Source organism: Procambarus clarkii, chromosome 92 (assembly GCF_040958095.1).
Source record: "Procambarus clarkii isolate CNS0578487 chromosome 92, FALCON_Pclarkii_2.0, whole genome shotgun sequence".
Lineage (NCBI taxonomy): Eukaryota > Metazoa > Arthropoda > Malacostraca > Decapoda > Cambaridae > Procambarus > Procambarus clarkii.
The window spans coordinates 6,399,645-6,414,764 of record NC_091241.1 but is presented as its reverse complement, the minus strand read 5'-3'; the positions used below and the strand labels follow the sequence as shown (position 1 = coordinate 6,414,764).

The following is a 15,120-nucleotide window of genomic DNA, read 5'->3' as shown; positions in this document are numbered from 1 at the left end:
TAGGTCAGGGGGTGTAAGTCACAGGGGTGTAGGTCACGGGGGAGTAGGTCACGGGGTGTAAGTCACGGGGGTGTAGGTCACGGGGGAAGTAGGTCACGGGGGTGTAGGTCACGGGGGTGTAGGTCACGGGGGTGTAAGTCACAGGGGTGTAGGTCACGGGGGTGTAGGTCACGGGGGTGTAGGTCACGAGGGTGTAGGTCACGGGGTGTAGGTCACGGGGGTGTAGGTCACGGGGATGTAGGTCACAGGGGTGTAGGTCACGGGGGTGTAGGTCAGGGGGTGTAAGTCACAGGGGTGTAGGTCACGGGGGTGTAGGTCATGGGGGTGTAGGTCACGGGGGTGTAGGTCACGGTGGTGTTGGTCACGGGGGTGTAGGTCACGGGGATGTAGGTCATGGGCGTGTAGGTAACGGGGGTGTAGGTAACGGGGGTGTAGGTCATGGGTGTGTAGGTCATGGGGGTGTAGGTCACGGGCGTGTAGGTCACGGTGGTGTAGGTCACGGAGGTGTAGGTCACGAGGGTGTAGGTCACGGGGATGTAGGTCACGGTGGTGTAGGTCACGGTGGTGTAGGTCACGGGGGTGTAGGTCACGAGGGTGTAGGTCACGGGGATGTAGGTCACGAGGGTGTAGGTCACGGTGGTGTAGGTCACGGGGGTGTAGGTCACGAGGGTGTAGGTCACGAGGGTGTAGGTCACAAGGGTGTAGGTCACGAGGGTGTAGGTCACGGGGGTGTAGGTCACGAGGCTGTAGGTCACAAGGGTGTAGGTCACGCGGATATGAAAAAATGGGTGAAGGTCAGAGCCACAGACCTGTGACTTTTCATATATTGGAATATCAGGTAAAGAGCGGGGTAACATATTAAAAGGATTGAACAATAAAGTAGACAGATGTGAAAAATGTAATAGTAGCCAGGGAGAGTGAAATGAGCAAACTGTAAACAAATGCGATACACATATGTCCCAGTACCGCGAGACAGGTGTAGTCAGCGAACTACATTCGCACTGGTACGGTACAAGGGCATGCGAGCCCGAAGGAAGGTCCCCTGCAGGCCTTTTACAGTGGGTCGTACAGGTTGATTTGGAGCATATTGTGGTTCACGGGTCGGTCGTGCGTGTAGGACGTCCCAGGACTCTGTTCTGCTTCTGTGTTCTTGTCATAACATGTCAAGTCACAGGGAATAGACGGGAGTGAACACTAGTGTCAGAGTCGTTGACACTGGCGTGCCGGTAAGCGTTCGCGTAGACCGGCGTGCCAGTAAGCGTTCGCGTAGACCGGCGTGCCAGTAAGCGTTCGCGTAGACCGGCGCGCCAGTAAGCGTTCGCGTAGACCGGCGCGCCAGTAAGCGTTCGCGTAGACCGGCGCGCCAGTAACCGTTCGAGTAGCGATGATTGATCGGGAGACTTGACAACTTGACCCACTAACACGCATATATATACTTTTTACCCCCCTGTTGTCACCAGAGAATAATAATGTCATAGCCAATCACCAGTGACCTTTATACGTAATTACGCGTAATACAAGCCGCGGAATGTTTCGTTTAAAAGGTCAAGCCAATCGTGGAGGTCAAATCCCTATACCGAGAGATTCTTCTCACTAGCAAGGTCACCAGCAGAGGCCAGGGTTTCCTTGTTCATAACAATGGAGAATATTTGAGGGTCAACACACTCTTAGGGTCAGTATAGATTACATATATATTCTCCCATTATGCCCAGTGAGAACATCATCAACTGGTCAGAGGACAATGGTGGTGGTCACCATCTTCTGGGGGACTAGTGGTGGAGGTCACCAAGCACCCTGGTGTTGGTGACGGACTAATCCGTCCTCTCAACTAATAGGTCACATTTCTTACGATATGGTACCATCAGTCATGCTCAACAAGGAGCTGAATAAGTGGGACATATTTGTGATCCTAATTTACAAAATTGAAGAGCATCCAGTACATTGGAGAACGCCTGTTCGTGTCAGACCACGAAGGAAGGATTAAGACAGGAATTTCCTTAAGTATTTTCGTATCTAATAATACATCTTCAGAAGGATGGATTTATAGATTGATGAAGATTAAGCCACCCAAAAGGTGGCACGGGCATGAATAGCCCGTAAGTGGTGGCCCTTTTAAGCCATTACCAGTATCAAGAGCTGATACTGGAGATCTGTGGAGGTGCGAATGCACCCTGCATGACCGTCTCCCTTGTGAATGTGTTAAGATGAAGATGAAGCCACCCAAAAGGTGGCACGGGCATGAATAGCTCGTAAGTGGTGGCCCTTTTGAGCCATCACCAGTATCAATAGATGATACTGGAGATCTGTGGAGGTGCGACTGCACCCAGCGTGACGGGAGATGTCTCCCGGACCAAATGGTGACCAGATGGTCACTAAAGAATCGAGAGAGAGAGAGAGAGAGAAGATTAAGCCACCCAAAAGGTGGCTTGGGCATGAATAGCCCATAAGTGGTGGCCCTTTTGAGCCATCACCAGTATCAATAGATGATACTGGAGATCTGTGGAGGTGCGACTGCACCCTGTGTGACGGGAGATGTCTCCCGTCACACCATGGATTTATATGTCAGTGGGTGTGGATATATGGTCAGGAAATAGGTGAGGTGAGGTACAATATCTTTAATGAGATAATGTGATATTAATAAGGTATTAATGATATATATGTGGATCAATGATCCTGCTCAAATCGCCCTTTAGCTCATCAATCAAAAATGGATCTAAATTATACAAACCATTGCTAATATTCAAATTACATGATTTTGTAATCTATATTAAAGCAGATTCAATAATGTTCCTATTGAAAATGATTTTTCAATTTGTTATTGAAGACGCCCTCTCCCAATCAGTTTAGCGAGAACTTACTGAAGGTTCAGTGAGGAGGAGGCGGCGGCGGCGGCTCCATGCTTGTCTCCGACCTTGCTACACTTAACCTTTCATTCTCGAATGCGATACACTTCTGTTAAGCTCACATCAACAACATCCTCTGTCCCCTTGAACTTTATACAACTGCAAATTAGTGATTTTGTAACTTGCTTACGTTTCCTGGGACTGAATATAATTTCTTAGTAAACTAATCAGCAAAGGATAGCTTAACACACAATATGAAATTACTGTTAAAGTTTGTCTTTGAGCAACCAGTCCTCAGGCCAGGCTCGTTCAAGCGGCAGTTGTCTTCCAAGACGCATTCATTAATTTTAATGTAATGTGTATTGAAAATAGGTCCGTTACATGTGTTGTTGTTGTTTAAGATTCGCTTCTTGGAACAAAAAGCTCCAAGTAGCACGGGCTATGGTGAGCCCATTGTGGACTTACCTGGCACAGGAGCGGGGCTGTAACTCAGGCTGTTACATATAAATTAATATTACTATATATGTTCGATGTATGGTATGGTATGGTTAGGTTAGGTGTAGGTTAGGTTAGGTTAGGTTAGGTTAGGTTAGGTGTAGGTTAGGTGTAGGTTAGGTTAGGTTAGGTTAGGCTAGGCTAGGTTAGGTTAGGTTAGGTTAGGTTAGGCTAGGCTAGGTTAGGTTAGGTGTAGGTTAGATTAGGTGTTTAGGTTCGTTGGCGATTATTTGTATTTGAAGTATGTGGGTGAAGCATTAAATTTGAACCTTGTTGATGAGGACGGTCTGTTGTTTCCGTAGGCCGTAGTACAGTGGGCTTCGCTCTCGACTCAGAATCGGGAATTCGGGGCAGGACAAAATGGTTGGGCACGTTTACTGTCACCCAATATATCTGTGCACCTATCAGAATTGTTTTTTTTTTATTTAGAGCACAATAATTGACTCGTGTGACAATAGATATGGACTCTATTTACTGCTTCAAATTTCATCATTCTTTATTTGCAAAATTTTATATAAATTAACTCTTATTTAAAACAATTATTCAGTATACATATTGTACTTATGCTGAATTTTAAAGTGAAAAAACGGAGTTAATTTGTCCATAATTGAGTGTATAATGTGTGGTTGTAAAGTATAAATGTCTGATGGGTACAGCTGGTGCGCCCTTGTTTATTCCCCCTGTGAACACGCAGCCTAGCCGTCACCCGCCTCTAACACACGGATGTGTTCAAACTATAATTTAACACGAGACTAGCTCGCCCCTTCTCCCGCCATCTGGTGCCAGATGGTCCGGCAAGCAGAACACGATTGTCAGCAACCTGTACATGCTGACTGTATCCGGGACGACGAGGAACATCTGTGTTGGCCTGTCTGTACCGCAGCGACTGTATCCGGTACATCTGTGTTGACTTTACTCGCCTAGTTCTTCTTGCGGGGGTTGAGCTCTGGCTCTTTGGCCCCGCCTCTCAACTGTCAATCAACTGGTGTACAGATTCCTTAGCCTATTGGGCCCTATCATATCTACATTTGAAACTGTGTATGGAGTCAGCCTCCACCACATCACTGCCTGTTTACTACTCTGACCTGTTAACACCTGTTCCACCTGCATTCCACCACTGGACATCAAGCAGTGACATCCACGGACTCGGGGAGGAATGTCTCACAATTAAAGAACACTTGGTCGATAGGTCAAGGGACGGTGAGACCACTAACACGACACCCAGGGACGGTGAGGCCACTAACACAACACCCAGGGACGGTGAGGCCACTAACACAACACCCAGGGACGGTGAGGCCACTAACACGACACCCAGGGGACGGTGAGACCACTAACACAACACCCAGGGGACGGTGAGGCCACTAACACGACACCCAGGGACGGTGAGGCCACTAACACAACACCCAGGGGACGGTGAGACCACTAACACAACACCCAGGGACGGTGAGGCCACTAACACGACACCCAGGGACGGTGAGGCCACTAACACAACACCCAGGGACGGTGAGGCCACTAACACGACACCCAGGGGACGGTGAGGCCACTAACACGACACCCAGGGGACGGTGAGACCACTAACACGACACCCAGGGACGGTGAGGCCACTAACACGACACCCAGGGGACGGTGAGGCCACTAACACAACACCCAGGGGACGGTGAGGCCACTAACACAACACCCAGGGGACGGTGAGACCACTAACACAACACCCAGGGGACGGTGAGACCACTAACACAACACCCAGGGGACGGTGAGGCCACTAACACAACACCCAGGGGACGGTGAGACCACTAACACAACACCCAGGGGACGGTGAGACCACTAACACGACACCCAGGGGACGGTGAGGCCACTAACACAACACCCAGGGGACGGTGAGGCCACTAACACAACACCCAGGGGACGGTGAGACCACTAACACAACACCCAGGGGACGGTGAGACCACTAACACGACACCCAGGGGACGGTGAGGCCACTAACACAACACCCAGGGGACGGTGAGACCACTAACACAACACCCAGGGGACGGTGAGACCACTAACACGACACCCGGAGACACTTAACACACAAGGAGTAAGTTGTATTGTGAATTAAAGAATTGTTCAAGACGAATCTTGGGTGTTCAGCCTCACATAATAAGGACAAGAGTGCAGTACTTGCTTCATGGTAAACTTCACTCAACCGGAGGAAACCTGATGTTTGTCCTCAAGAAGGGTTCGGGCACTGCCCCAATTCTCCCCCCCCCTTCCCTTCCCCCCCCTCCCCCTTCACACACACACACACACACACACCTCACTGTCTCTCTCCTCAACCTATGTTTCATCTTTTATTCAACTTGTTGCAGTATATGAGGTCTTCCACCATCTTTTTATTTGGAATAGTAATCCCCCAGTGGAATTACGGGCTCACTATAGCCCGTGCTACATGGACATTTCCTTCTGAGTAGCCAAATCTAAAACAACAATCCCGAGTGGACTAGCAAGGCTCTGATATAACCGCATCCTTCCGTCCTATGCACTGGACCTCACCTCACCCAGCCATTAACCAGCCAATTCCATGTAACCTACCTTACCCTTCTATTGTCAACCCATGTATGTTTTTTGTTTTTTTTTTGTTTTACAAATCAACGCTGTTTTAATGTAATTTTCTGTAATAATTTATAATTGTATTTGTGCTGTTTTTTCAACAATGTTCCCCCCCTCTTTTACCTCTATTTTTATTTGTACTCAACGCATTTTTTTCTTTTTACCCATTAGTTTTAAGCTTTAGTCAGTAGTGTTTTTTCCTGCCCGAAACGCTTTGCGTAATAGTGGCTTTAGGCATTGTATGTACTAGCTCTATCTATAAAGCCAACAAACTTTGTAAAATCTCTTTATGTATGTACCTTTGCCTAAATAAAAATTATTATTATTATTATTATTATTATTAGCACCTGTATGAGGTGTGAATTCTCATTGCTCTGCTAGACTGATCATTGCCTCGGCCAGACATGTTCCATTGGCATATTGTTCTGTTATTATATTGTTCTACTGTCTACTACTTCCTCGTTATAAGGAGGTTGTATCTTGGAGGCCTGGAATGTTGCATCATGGAGCCCCGAAAGGTTGTATCGTGGAGCCCTGTTCATTAATCTGTCTTGTTTGATGTTGGTCAACTCTAAACTTTCAAGTGATAAATAAAGCCACGCCCACGTCTCCAGGCGGTTACATTCCAAGACAGTAGTTTGCAGCAAGGACATGAATAAAGGGTGTGTACCGGCGGGCGTAGTGTACGGCAGGATGCGGGAATACCACCAGTCGTGGGTGTATCACTGGCCAAAGGTATACCCCGGCTGATGGTGTACCGCCGGCCGGAGGTTTACCGTCGCTTGTCGTGGGAGGAATGTAGACCACGTGGCGCCTTCGAATCTGCATAACTTTTCAGGTGCTGGAAAAAAATGGCCTCCCGGCTGGTCGAGCGCTTCATTTCTCAGCGTGTATCCATGCAAAGACTTGGGCCAATGCTAAATGGTACCGTAGAAGTACAGAACGAGCAGAAGCTGCAGCTTTTCCCAAAATTGTTCTTGGTTGGAGCAGCTGCGAACGCTAGAAAAAATATTAAGACGCATGCGCGCACGAGTGCGACCTGACCGCACGAGCATTTGTTGTCCAGTAAAGTTCAAGGTGACCCTGGGGGTGGCTGCAGAAGGCGAGGCTTGGCCGAATCATTGTTTAGGCCTTTAGGGCGTGTCTTACAAGAAGAGATGAGGCTATATGGAACATTTGTGTTTCAAAAGGTACTAACATGCACTGCTCTATGGATCCATAGAGCAAAGGGTCTTAGTTGACATGGACTTGAAACCTGCCATATACTGCAGATATGTTGACGACATTTTTATGCAGGTACCTGATGTCAGACGTCTGCAGCAGCTGAAGGAGGTATTCGAGCAGAATTCTGTGTTACGTTTCACTTACGAGATGGAGAATGATGGGAAGCTGCCCTTTCTGGATGTAACAGTCATGGAAAGGAACGGAGGCTTCCACACTGCAGTCTACACTAAGGAAACAAACATAGAAATGTGTCTTAATGCCAATAGTGACTGCCCAGACAGGTACAAGAGGAGTGTTGTCAATGCTTACGTCGACCGGGCTCTCAGTCACAGCTCAAGATGGAAGCAAGTCAATGAAGAACTCTGTAGGGTAAGGCAGGTCCTAGTCAACAATGGCTTCTCTAACGGTTATGTTGAAGACGTCATAAAAAGAAAGGTGAAACACCATGCAACCTCTGAAGAGTCAAGTAACACAACACCTATACGCCCTATTTGACTGTTTTACAGGAACTTCTTTTCGACAGCTCATAAAATGGTGGAAAGTGTCCTGAAAGATATTGTTAATAGGAACATTATCCCTACAGACAAAAAATCAGAAAATACAACTGACAATTTACTATAAAACCAAAAAAACGGCTAACCTACTCATGAAAAACTCCCAGACACCAAACAGAACACCTTGAAGGAAACCAACGTCGTCTGTGCCTTCAAATGCCCACTGGGGACTGAAAGCTCCAAAGAACTCAGTATATAGGCTTGGTCCGATTGGTCTGACATACGTGGAAAACAAAGTTCTAAATGATTCCTTATACAAGTTTCTAAATGCCCTTCTTATGTTGGCCAACCTAGCATATGGCGCTGATGTTATCCTCTTGATATGGGCTTCAGGGGACAGGTATTACGTGATATAAACCCCCAGGTCTTTCTCTCTCTCTCTGACTTGATTTCTTCTCCCAAATAATACCTTGTATCTGGTCTCCTGCTCCCCGCACCTATCTTCATTACATTACATTTGTTCTGGTTAAACTCTAACAACCATTTGTTGGACCATTCCTTCAGTTTGTCCAGGACTTCTTGAATCCTCAAGCAGTCCTTCTCTGTCTTAACCCTTCTCATAATTTTGGCATCGGCAAACACTGAGAGGAATGAGTCGATACCCTCTGGAAGATCATTTATGTATATCAGAAACAGGATAGGTCCGAGTACCGAACCCTGTGGGACTCCGCTTATGACTTCACACCAATTTGAGGTCTTCCCCCTGACATTAACTCTCTGCTTCCTATTGCTTAGGTACTCTCTTATCCACTGGAGCACCCTACCAGTTACTCTTGCCTGGTTTTTTTTATTTTTTGTTTATATATACAAGAGTTGTTACATTCTTGTACAGCCACTAGTACGTGTAGCGTTTCGGGCAAATCCTTACTCCTGGAATACGACCCCCACGAAGAATCGTTTTTACAACCCAGTACCCATTTTACTGTTGAGTTAAACAGAGGCTACAGTTAAGGATTTGTGCCCAGTAAATCCTCCCCGGCCAGGATACGAACCCATGACAAAGCGCTCGTGGAACGCCAGGCGAGCGTCTTACCACTACGCCACAGAGACTGCTAAACTCATGCACCAGCCTCCAACTTATGCACTAGCCTCTTATGGGGTACTGTGTCAAAGGGTTTTCGACAGTCCAAGAAGATGCAGTCTGCCTAACCTTATCTTTCTTGCTTAATCTTTGTCACCTGATCGTAGAATTCTATTAAACCTGTAAGGCAAAATTTACCCTCCCTGAACCCATGTTGGCGGTGTCACGAAGTTCCTTCTCTCCAGATGTGCTACTAGGTTCTTTCTCACGATCTTCTCCGTCACTTTGCATGGTATACACGTTAAAGACATTGGCCTGTAGTTCAGTGCCTCTTGTCTGTTACCCTTTTGACAGGAAGTGATTCTGTATATTGGGACTCCATATTAGCCGTCTTCCATATTTCAGGTAAATCTCCCGTCTCCAGTGACCTACTATACACCATGGACAGTGGCAAGCAAAGTACTTCTACGCACTCTTTCAGTACCCATGGTAAGATTCCGTTCGGAACAACACCCTTTCTCACGTCTAGAACCAACAGATGCCTCTTTACCTCATCTCTAGTAATTTCGAACCCTTCCATGGCCTTCTGGTTTACGGCCACCTCTCCTAGCTCAAGGACTTCATCTCGTTTTATTGTGAAGACCTTCTGGAATCTCTTGTTGAGTTCTTCACATACCTCTTTGTCATTCTCTGCGTACCTGTCCTCACCCGTTTTAAGTTTCATCACTTATTGTTTCACTGTTGTGTTCCTCCTGAGGTGACTGTAGAGTAGCTTTGGTTCGGTCTTGGCTTTTTTGCTCTATCATTTTCATACTGTCTCTCTGCTGCTCTTCTAAGATTGACATACTCATTCCTGGCTCTCTGGTATCTCTCTGTGCTTTTTGGTGTTCTGTTATTTCGGAGGTTCCTCCACGCCCCCTTTGCTTCCATGCATGCTCTATTAAACCACGGATTCTTCTTTTTGCTTCTCATTTTTTTTTCTTTTGGGCCGGGATAAACCTGTTTATTTCCTCCTGACACTTTTGGGTGACATAGTCCATCATATCTTGTACGGTCTTAGTTTTGAATTGTGTCCCAAAGTATTTCTCTTAGGAATGTTCTCATTTCTTCATAATTTCCCTTTCGATACGCCAGCCCCTTGTTTTCTAGTTATTTTGGGGGGAAAGATTACTCCTAGTTCTACCAGGTATTCAAATATCAGTACACTGTGATCACTCATTCCCAAGGGGGCTTCCAGCTTAACTTCTCTTATATCCGACTCATTCAGGGTGAATATCAGGTCAAGCATTGGTGGTTCGTCATCTCCTCTCATTCTTGTCGGTCCCTTGATGTGTTGGCTTAGAAAGTTTCTTGTTGCCACGTCCAGCAGCTTAGCTCTCCATGTGGGTCTCTGTTCTCCCAATCTATCTTCCCGTGGTTGAAGTCTCCCATGAATAGCAGTCTGGATCTGTTCCTGCTAGTGACAGAAGCTGCCCTCTCTATTATATTAATAGAGAGTGTGTGAGATCAATAGAGAGTATATTAATACTAGTGTGTGTGTGTGTGTGTGTGTGTAAGGAGTTCGGGAACGTGTACGTGCTTCGAGACAGGGAGAATGTGAGAGGAGATGGGGATGTTGTTTGTGGGTGGCGATGGGGTGGTGTACATGTATATGTGCACTGGCTGCCTGTCCCCCCCCCCCTAAAAAAACACACAATGAATTACTATGAAAAATCAAATCAGGCCAGTGAAGACGAGTAGTTTTAAAGTTATGTACGCAGATGCAGATGGAATTACAAATAAAGGAGTAGAATTACAGGAAAGGACAACACAAGAACAACCACACGTTGTAATAATGGAAATGTAACTGATAAGTGTTGTAGGAAATGCAATCTTCCCATGAGGATATCAAGATATCAAGGGAAAATAAGTGAGCAGGGATGAGGGGGGTGTAGGCCTAATGCTACCACTATACCGGGGATTTGAGGAAATCAAAATACCAGAGGAAACCAATCAATAAGAGCACTTGCTAGAAACGCCAACAGCTGAGGACATGGAGATAGTGGTGGCGGTGATTTACAATCTCTCATTAAGGAACAGAAAGACTATCGAAGAATTAGATAAATGCAGCAAAACTTGGTTAAAGGTAATAGAAAAATCAGTCACAGTCGCAACGGAGTGAAGAGCTAGGATTCTAATACTTAAGAGATGACAGACACAAAGAAACAGACGGGATAAATAAGGACCCTCTATGGAAGTGATGAGACATGGAGACCAAACCTGGTAGACACAGTCGACAGCACAGGGGCCTCGTAGCCTGGTGGATAGCGCGCAGGGCTCGTAATTCTGTGGCGCGGGTTCAATTCCCGCACGAGGCAGAAACAAATGGGCAAAGTTTCTTTCACCCTGAATGCCCCTGTTACCTAGCAGTAAATAGGTACCTGGGAGTTAGTCAGCTGTCACGGGCTGCTTCCTGGGGGTGGAGGCCTGGTCGAGGACCGGGCCGCGGGGACATTAAAGCCCCGAAATCATCTCAAGATAACCTCAAGATAAGATAACACTTCTTAAAACATTATATCACAGAACCCACAAGAGTAAGGAGAGAGGACCTACCAGCAACACCAGACCTTGTCTTTACCCAGACTGAGGCAGATACTGATAAAATAAGGTATGAGATGCCTCTAGGAGCCAGCCTCTAGGAGCCAGCGACTAGGAGCCAACGACTAGGAACCAGGGACTAGAAGCAAGTGACTTGGAGCCAGCGACTTGGAGCCAGCGACTAGGAGCCAACGACTAGGAACCAGGGACTAGAAGCCAGCGACTAGGAGCCAGCGACCACTGCATTATCATGCTAGAGTACACAATGGAGCTAAATGAATTGGATAAACCAAGAAACACATTAAGGATGACGAGAAATTACAGACATGAGTACTACAGTAAGGTGAGGAACTCTCTGTGTGAAGTCCAGTATAGGCAAGAGAGCTGCAAGGGAGGACAACAAATGACATGGAAGTTATTGCTCAGAAATGTGCACATGCAACTGAGCTGTGCATCCCACTTAAGAAGGAGGGGGGACGAGAAAAGCAAGGTAAACTCTTGATTCAATAGATAATGCAGAGAAGCAAAAGGAGACGACAAAAATCAGGGAAAAAGTACAGCGGTAGGAACAGAGGACAATATAAATGCAGAAGAGAGCGAGAAATAAAGACACCTGAGTCAGAAGGGAAGCCGAGAGGAAATTTGAAAACAACATTGCAACAAAAGCTAAAGACCAACAAAAGGTGTTCAATAGCCATATAAGAAGAAAAACAACAGCAAGAGACAAGAGGGAAATTCTCACAAAAAACAACACGAAGGTGTATGAGGAATTCAACAAAATATTTCAGGTCTTCAGAAAAGAACCAACATTGAAACCAAACTTGCGAAATGAAAGAGCAGATGAAACACTGGGAGACATTGTAATCAGTGTGGAAGAGGTTAACAAGAAAAAACTCCTGGAGGAACAAGATGGAACCCAATCAATAGGGCCAGATATGGCCATGGCTGCTGAAGGTGGCTGCAGGAGTACTTTGTCACTAGCTAACTGGTGTTTACAATAAAAACTAAAGACAAGAAACCTCCCGGAAGACAAAGAATTACAGAGGTGAGGTCTTGAGCTGGAGGAATGTAATAAGTTGGGGTCCCCATCACCCCGAAGGCTCGGTCCTGGAACCACTACTTATCAATGTCTGCAGACGATGCAAAGCTAATGAGGAATATAAACCCAGTGGTAGACTGCCGGAAGTTACAGTACGACCTTGACACACTTCAGAAGTGGCCAAACAAATGGTTGTTGGACTTCAATCCCAACAAATGAAAAGGGAATGAAAATGGGGACGGGAGAAAGAAAAGACAAGAAGGTATCCGCCACATAATGGAAAAGTAACCCACAGAAATTGGAAAGAGGGAGATTTGGGAGTGGATATAATTCCAACACTAACACCGAAGGCACACATCGGCAGTATATAGGATGCTGGCACCTGTTAGAGCGTCATTTACAAGAATGTAACAACTCTTGTATATATCTAAAAAAAAAAAAAAAAAAAAATTACAAACTTAAACCAGGACTCGGTCAATGCCGTCTACACAGCTTTTGTTAGACAGTACTGGAATATGCAGCACTGGTTTGGAACTCGTACATTGTGAAGCATAAAACTAAAATTTAAAAAGTACAGAAGTAACCAACAAGATTAGTTCCAGGCCAAGGAGAGTAAATCTATGACTATAGGTTGAAAGAACTGGACCTCAAAACCCTGGAGGACAAAAAGAACACAGAGGAGATATGGTCACAACATACAAGATTCCGAGGCATAGACAAGATGGATCAATTCAGATAAAATAAAACGATCAGACATGAGTGGAAGCTTTACACACAAACGAGCCAAATAAATGTAATGAAATGCTCGTACCCTGTACGGATGGGGAGGAGGGGTGAGGGGAGGGAGGGAGGGAGGGAGGGAGGGAGGGGAGGGGAGGGAGCTCCCCTTTTCACTTGAGAGGGGCTCAAGTGAAAAGACAAGTTGTGGAAGCCACCTCCATCCACAACTTTAAGGCCAGATTCGACAAAGAATTGAAGGTCAGAATAGTTCAACTATAACACAACAGGTACAAAGCTAATAGGCTCCTTATGCCCCATAAGGAGCCCGACCTAATTATCCGTATAGTCACTGACAAGGGCAGGGAACTATCGGGAGAAAGCGCGCCAAGCCATTTCGACTATATAGCACTTGGAAAGGATCAGGATTAGGGATGGGTAGTCACTGAGAAGCAGCCCGCGCCTCACAGTTTACAGACGAACACGGAAGGGGGCGGGCTGTATCTTCCACTGGTGGGGGGGGGGGGAGGGGAAATACCTAAAGGTGATGGACAGATCCCACACCTGGAGACACAAGGAGCCTAAGATATCCCACACCTGAAGACACAAGGAGTCTAAGATATCCCACACCAGGAGACACAAGGATGTTGTAATATTCCACACTGGGAGACAATAATATATTCTAGAAAGTCTTGAACTGTTTCAAATATGGCGGGAAAGAGAGAGACTGTTTTATTGGGAGGTCCGCCACATCGTACACAAGACGCCAATAGCTTTGTAAAACCTTTCTAACCTAACTTCCCTCAACCTAACCCAACGAGCTTAACACAGCCTGCTTTAGGCTAATACATCTTAATCTAACGCTATATATGAACTTGTCAATTAGAAAATATGATTTATCTAACCGTCTTGTGTACGATTTGTCCCTACACAAATCGTACCCCCGTTTTGGGTATAGGTCACAGGACTGCTTGGACGGAGTCCTGTGAAGAGTGAGTAAAGGTTTATCGGGTCAGTCCAGTGTGATGCATCTCACCCACTCTTCCTGGGCCAGGCCAGGTAGCCTCGCCCTCACAAAAACATGTCGTGGGATTCACATTAGTATTGTTAGCGTGTGATGGCGGAGGAAGCTCGATCTTGCTATAATAACCATCTGAGTGATTATTTTGCAAGGTTTCCTTTGCTGAGAGGTGTAAGAGTGACTAAGCAATTTTTTTAATATTTAATTTTTTTTCTTAATTGCGTAGTGATATTATATGCGGAATTGTTTACATGTAGACCTTGGGTCTTAACCCTGTGTTTATTGTGTGTATATTGTTCTTAACTTTGATCCAATTGTTTATATATAGATCTAGGTGTTGATCTAGTTTTTGTTACATAGGTCTTGACCCCCTCCCCCCCCCCTCCACCTTCCTGCCTCTCTCCTTCTCCCCCACCCCCTTTCTTTTCTCTTCCTCTCTCACCCTCTATCCATCTCTGTCTCTCTGTTCATTGTTTTCGAGTAAACTATGGACAGCAGACGCGGGTAAGCATAAAAACTCTACGGAAAGCACATCCCTGATTTTATTTCAGATTTCATGAAAAATAGGACGGGAGGGAAAGGTGAGAGGGGGGGGGGGTAGGGTTTATAGATACCGGTATTTTTAAAGCACGGTACTTGGACTGACCCCGACTGGTCTATGACACATGACCCCCCTCCCCCCTTCCCATGTATCAAGTTGCAAAGTTGGGTGAAGCTAGCCCCAAGCGTCTGGCCAACTTTGTAAAGACACACATCCTGTGTTATGGAGATGTGTCACTCATATTCCCTCTCACCTTTTCTGACATTATTAAGTCAAGTTCTTTCGGTCCTGCACACACCATCAAAAGGGACTCCGGAATAGGCTTCGTTACAAACCACTGTACCTTTCAAGTTTTCTTATGTACATTTCTAGGCGGGACTTAACTAATAAAATACTACTGCACACTATTAATAAAATAATTCTATTTTTGTAGACGTACATAAATATGATATCTACTAATTCTCCACTGCATCATGCTAGGAAAAAAATGTACATTATATAA

General features: G+C 45.9%; 1 protein-coding gene across 3 annotated transcripts in view; it reads left to right on the top strand.

The window, feature by feature from the left end:
- Positions 1-15,120, top strand: part of LOC123775108 (uncharacterized) — an 80,914-nt gene that overhangs the window by 20,267 nt on the left and 45,527 nt on the right. For 2 of the 3 annotated variants that reach the window (XR_011226013.1, XR_011226010.1), the window contains exon 3: positions 9,129-9,212. The exons of the other annotated variant lie outside the window; for it this stretch is intronic. The gene's annotated coding sequence lies outside the window, so the exon portion shown is untranslated. The remainder of the gene's footprint in view (positions 1-9,128; positions 9,213-15,120) is intronic. 3 annotated transcript variants of the gene reach the window in all.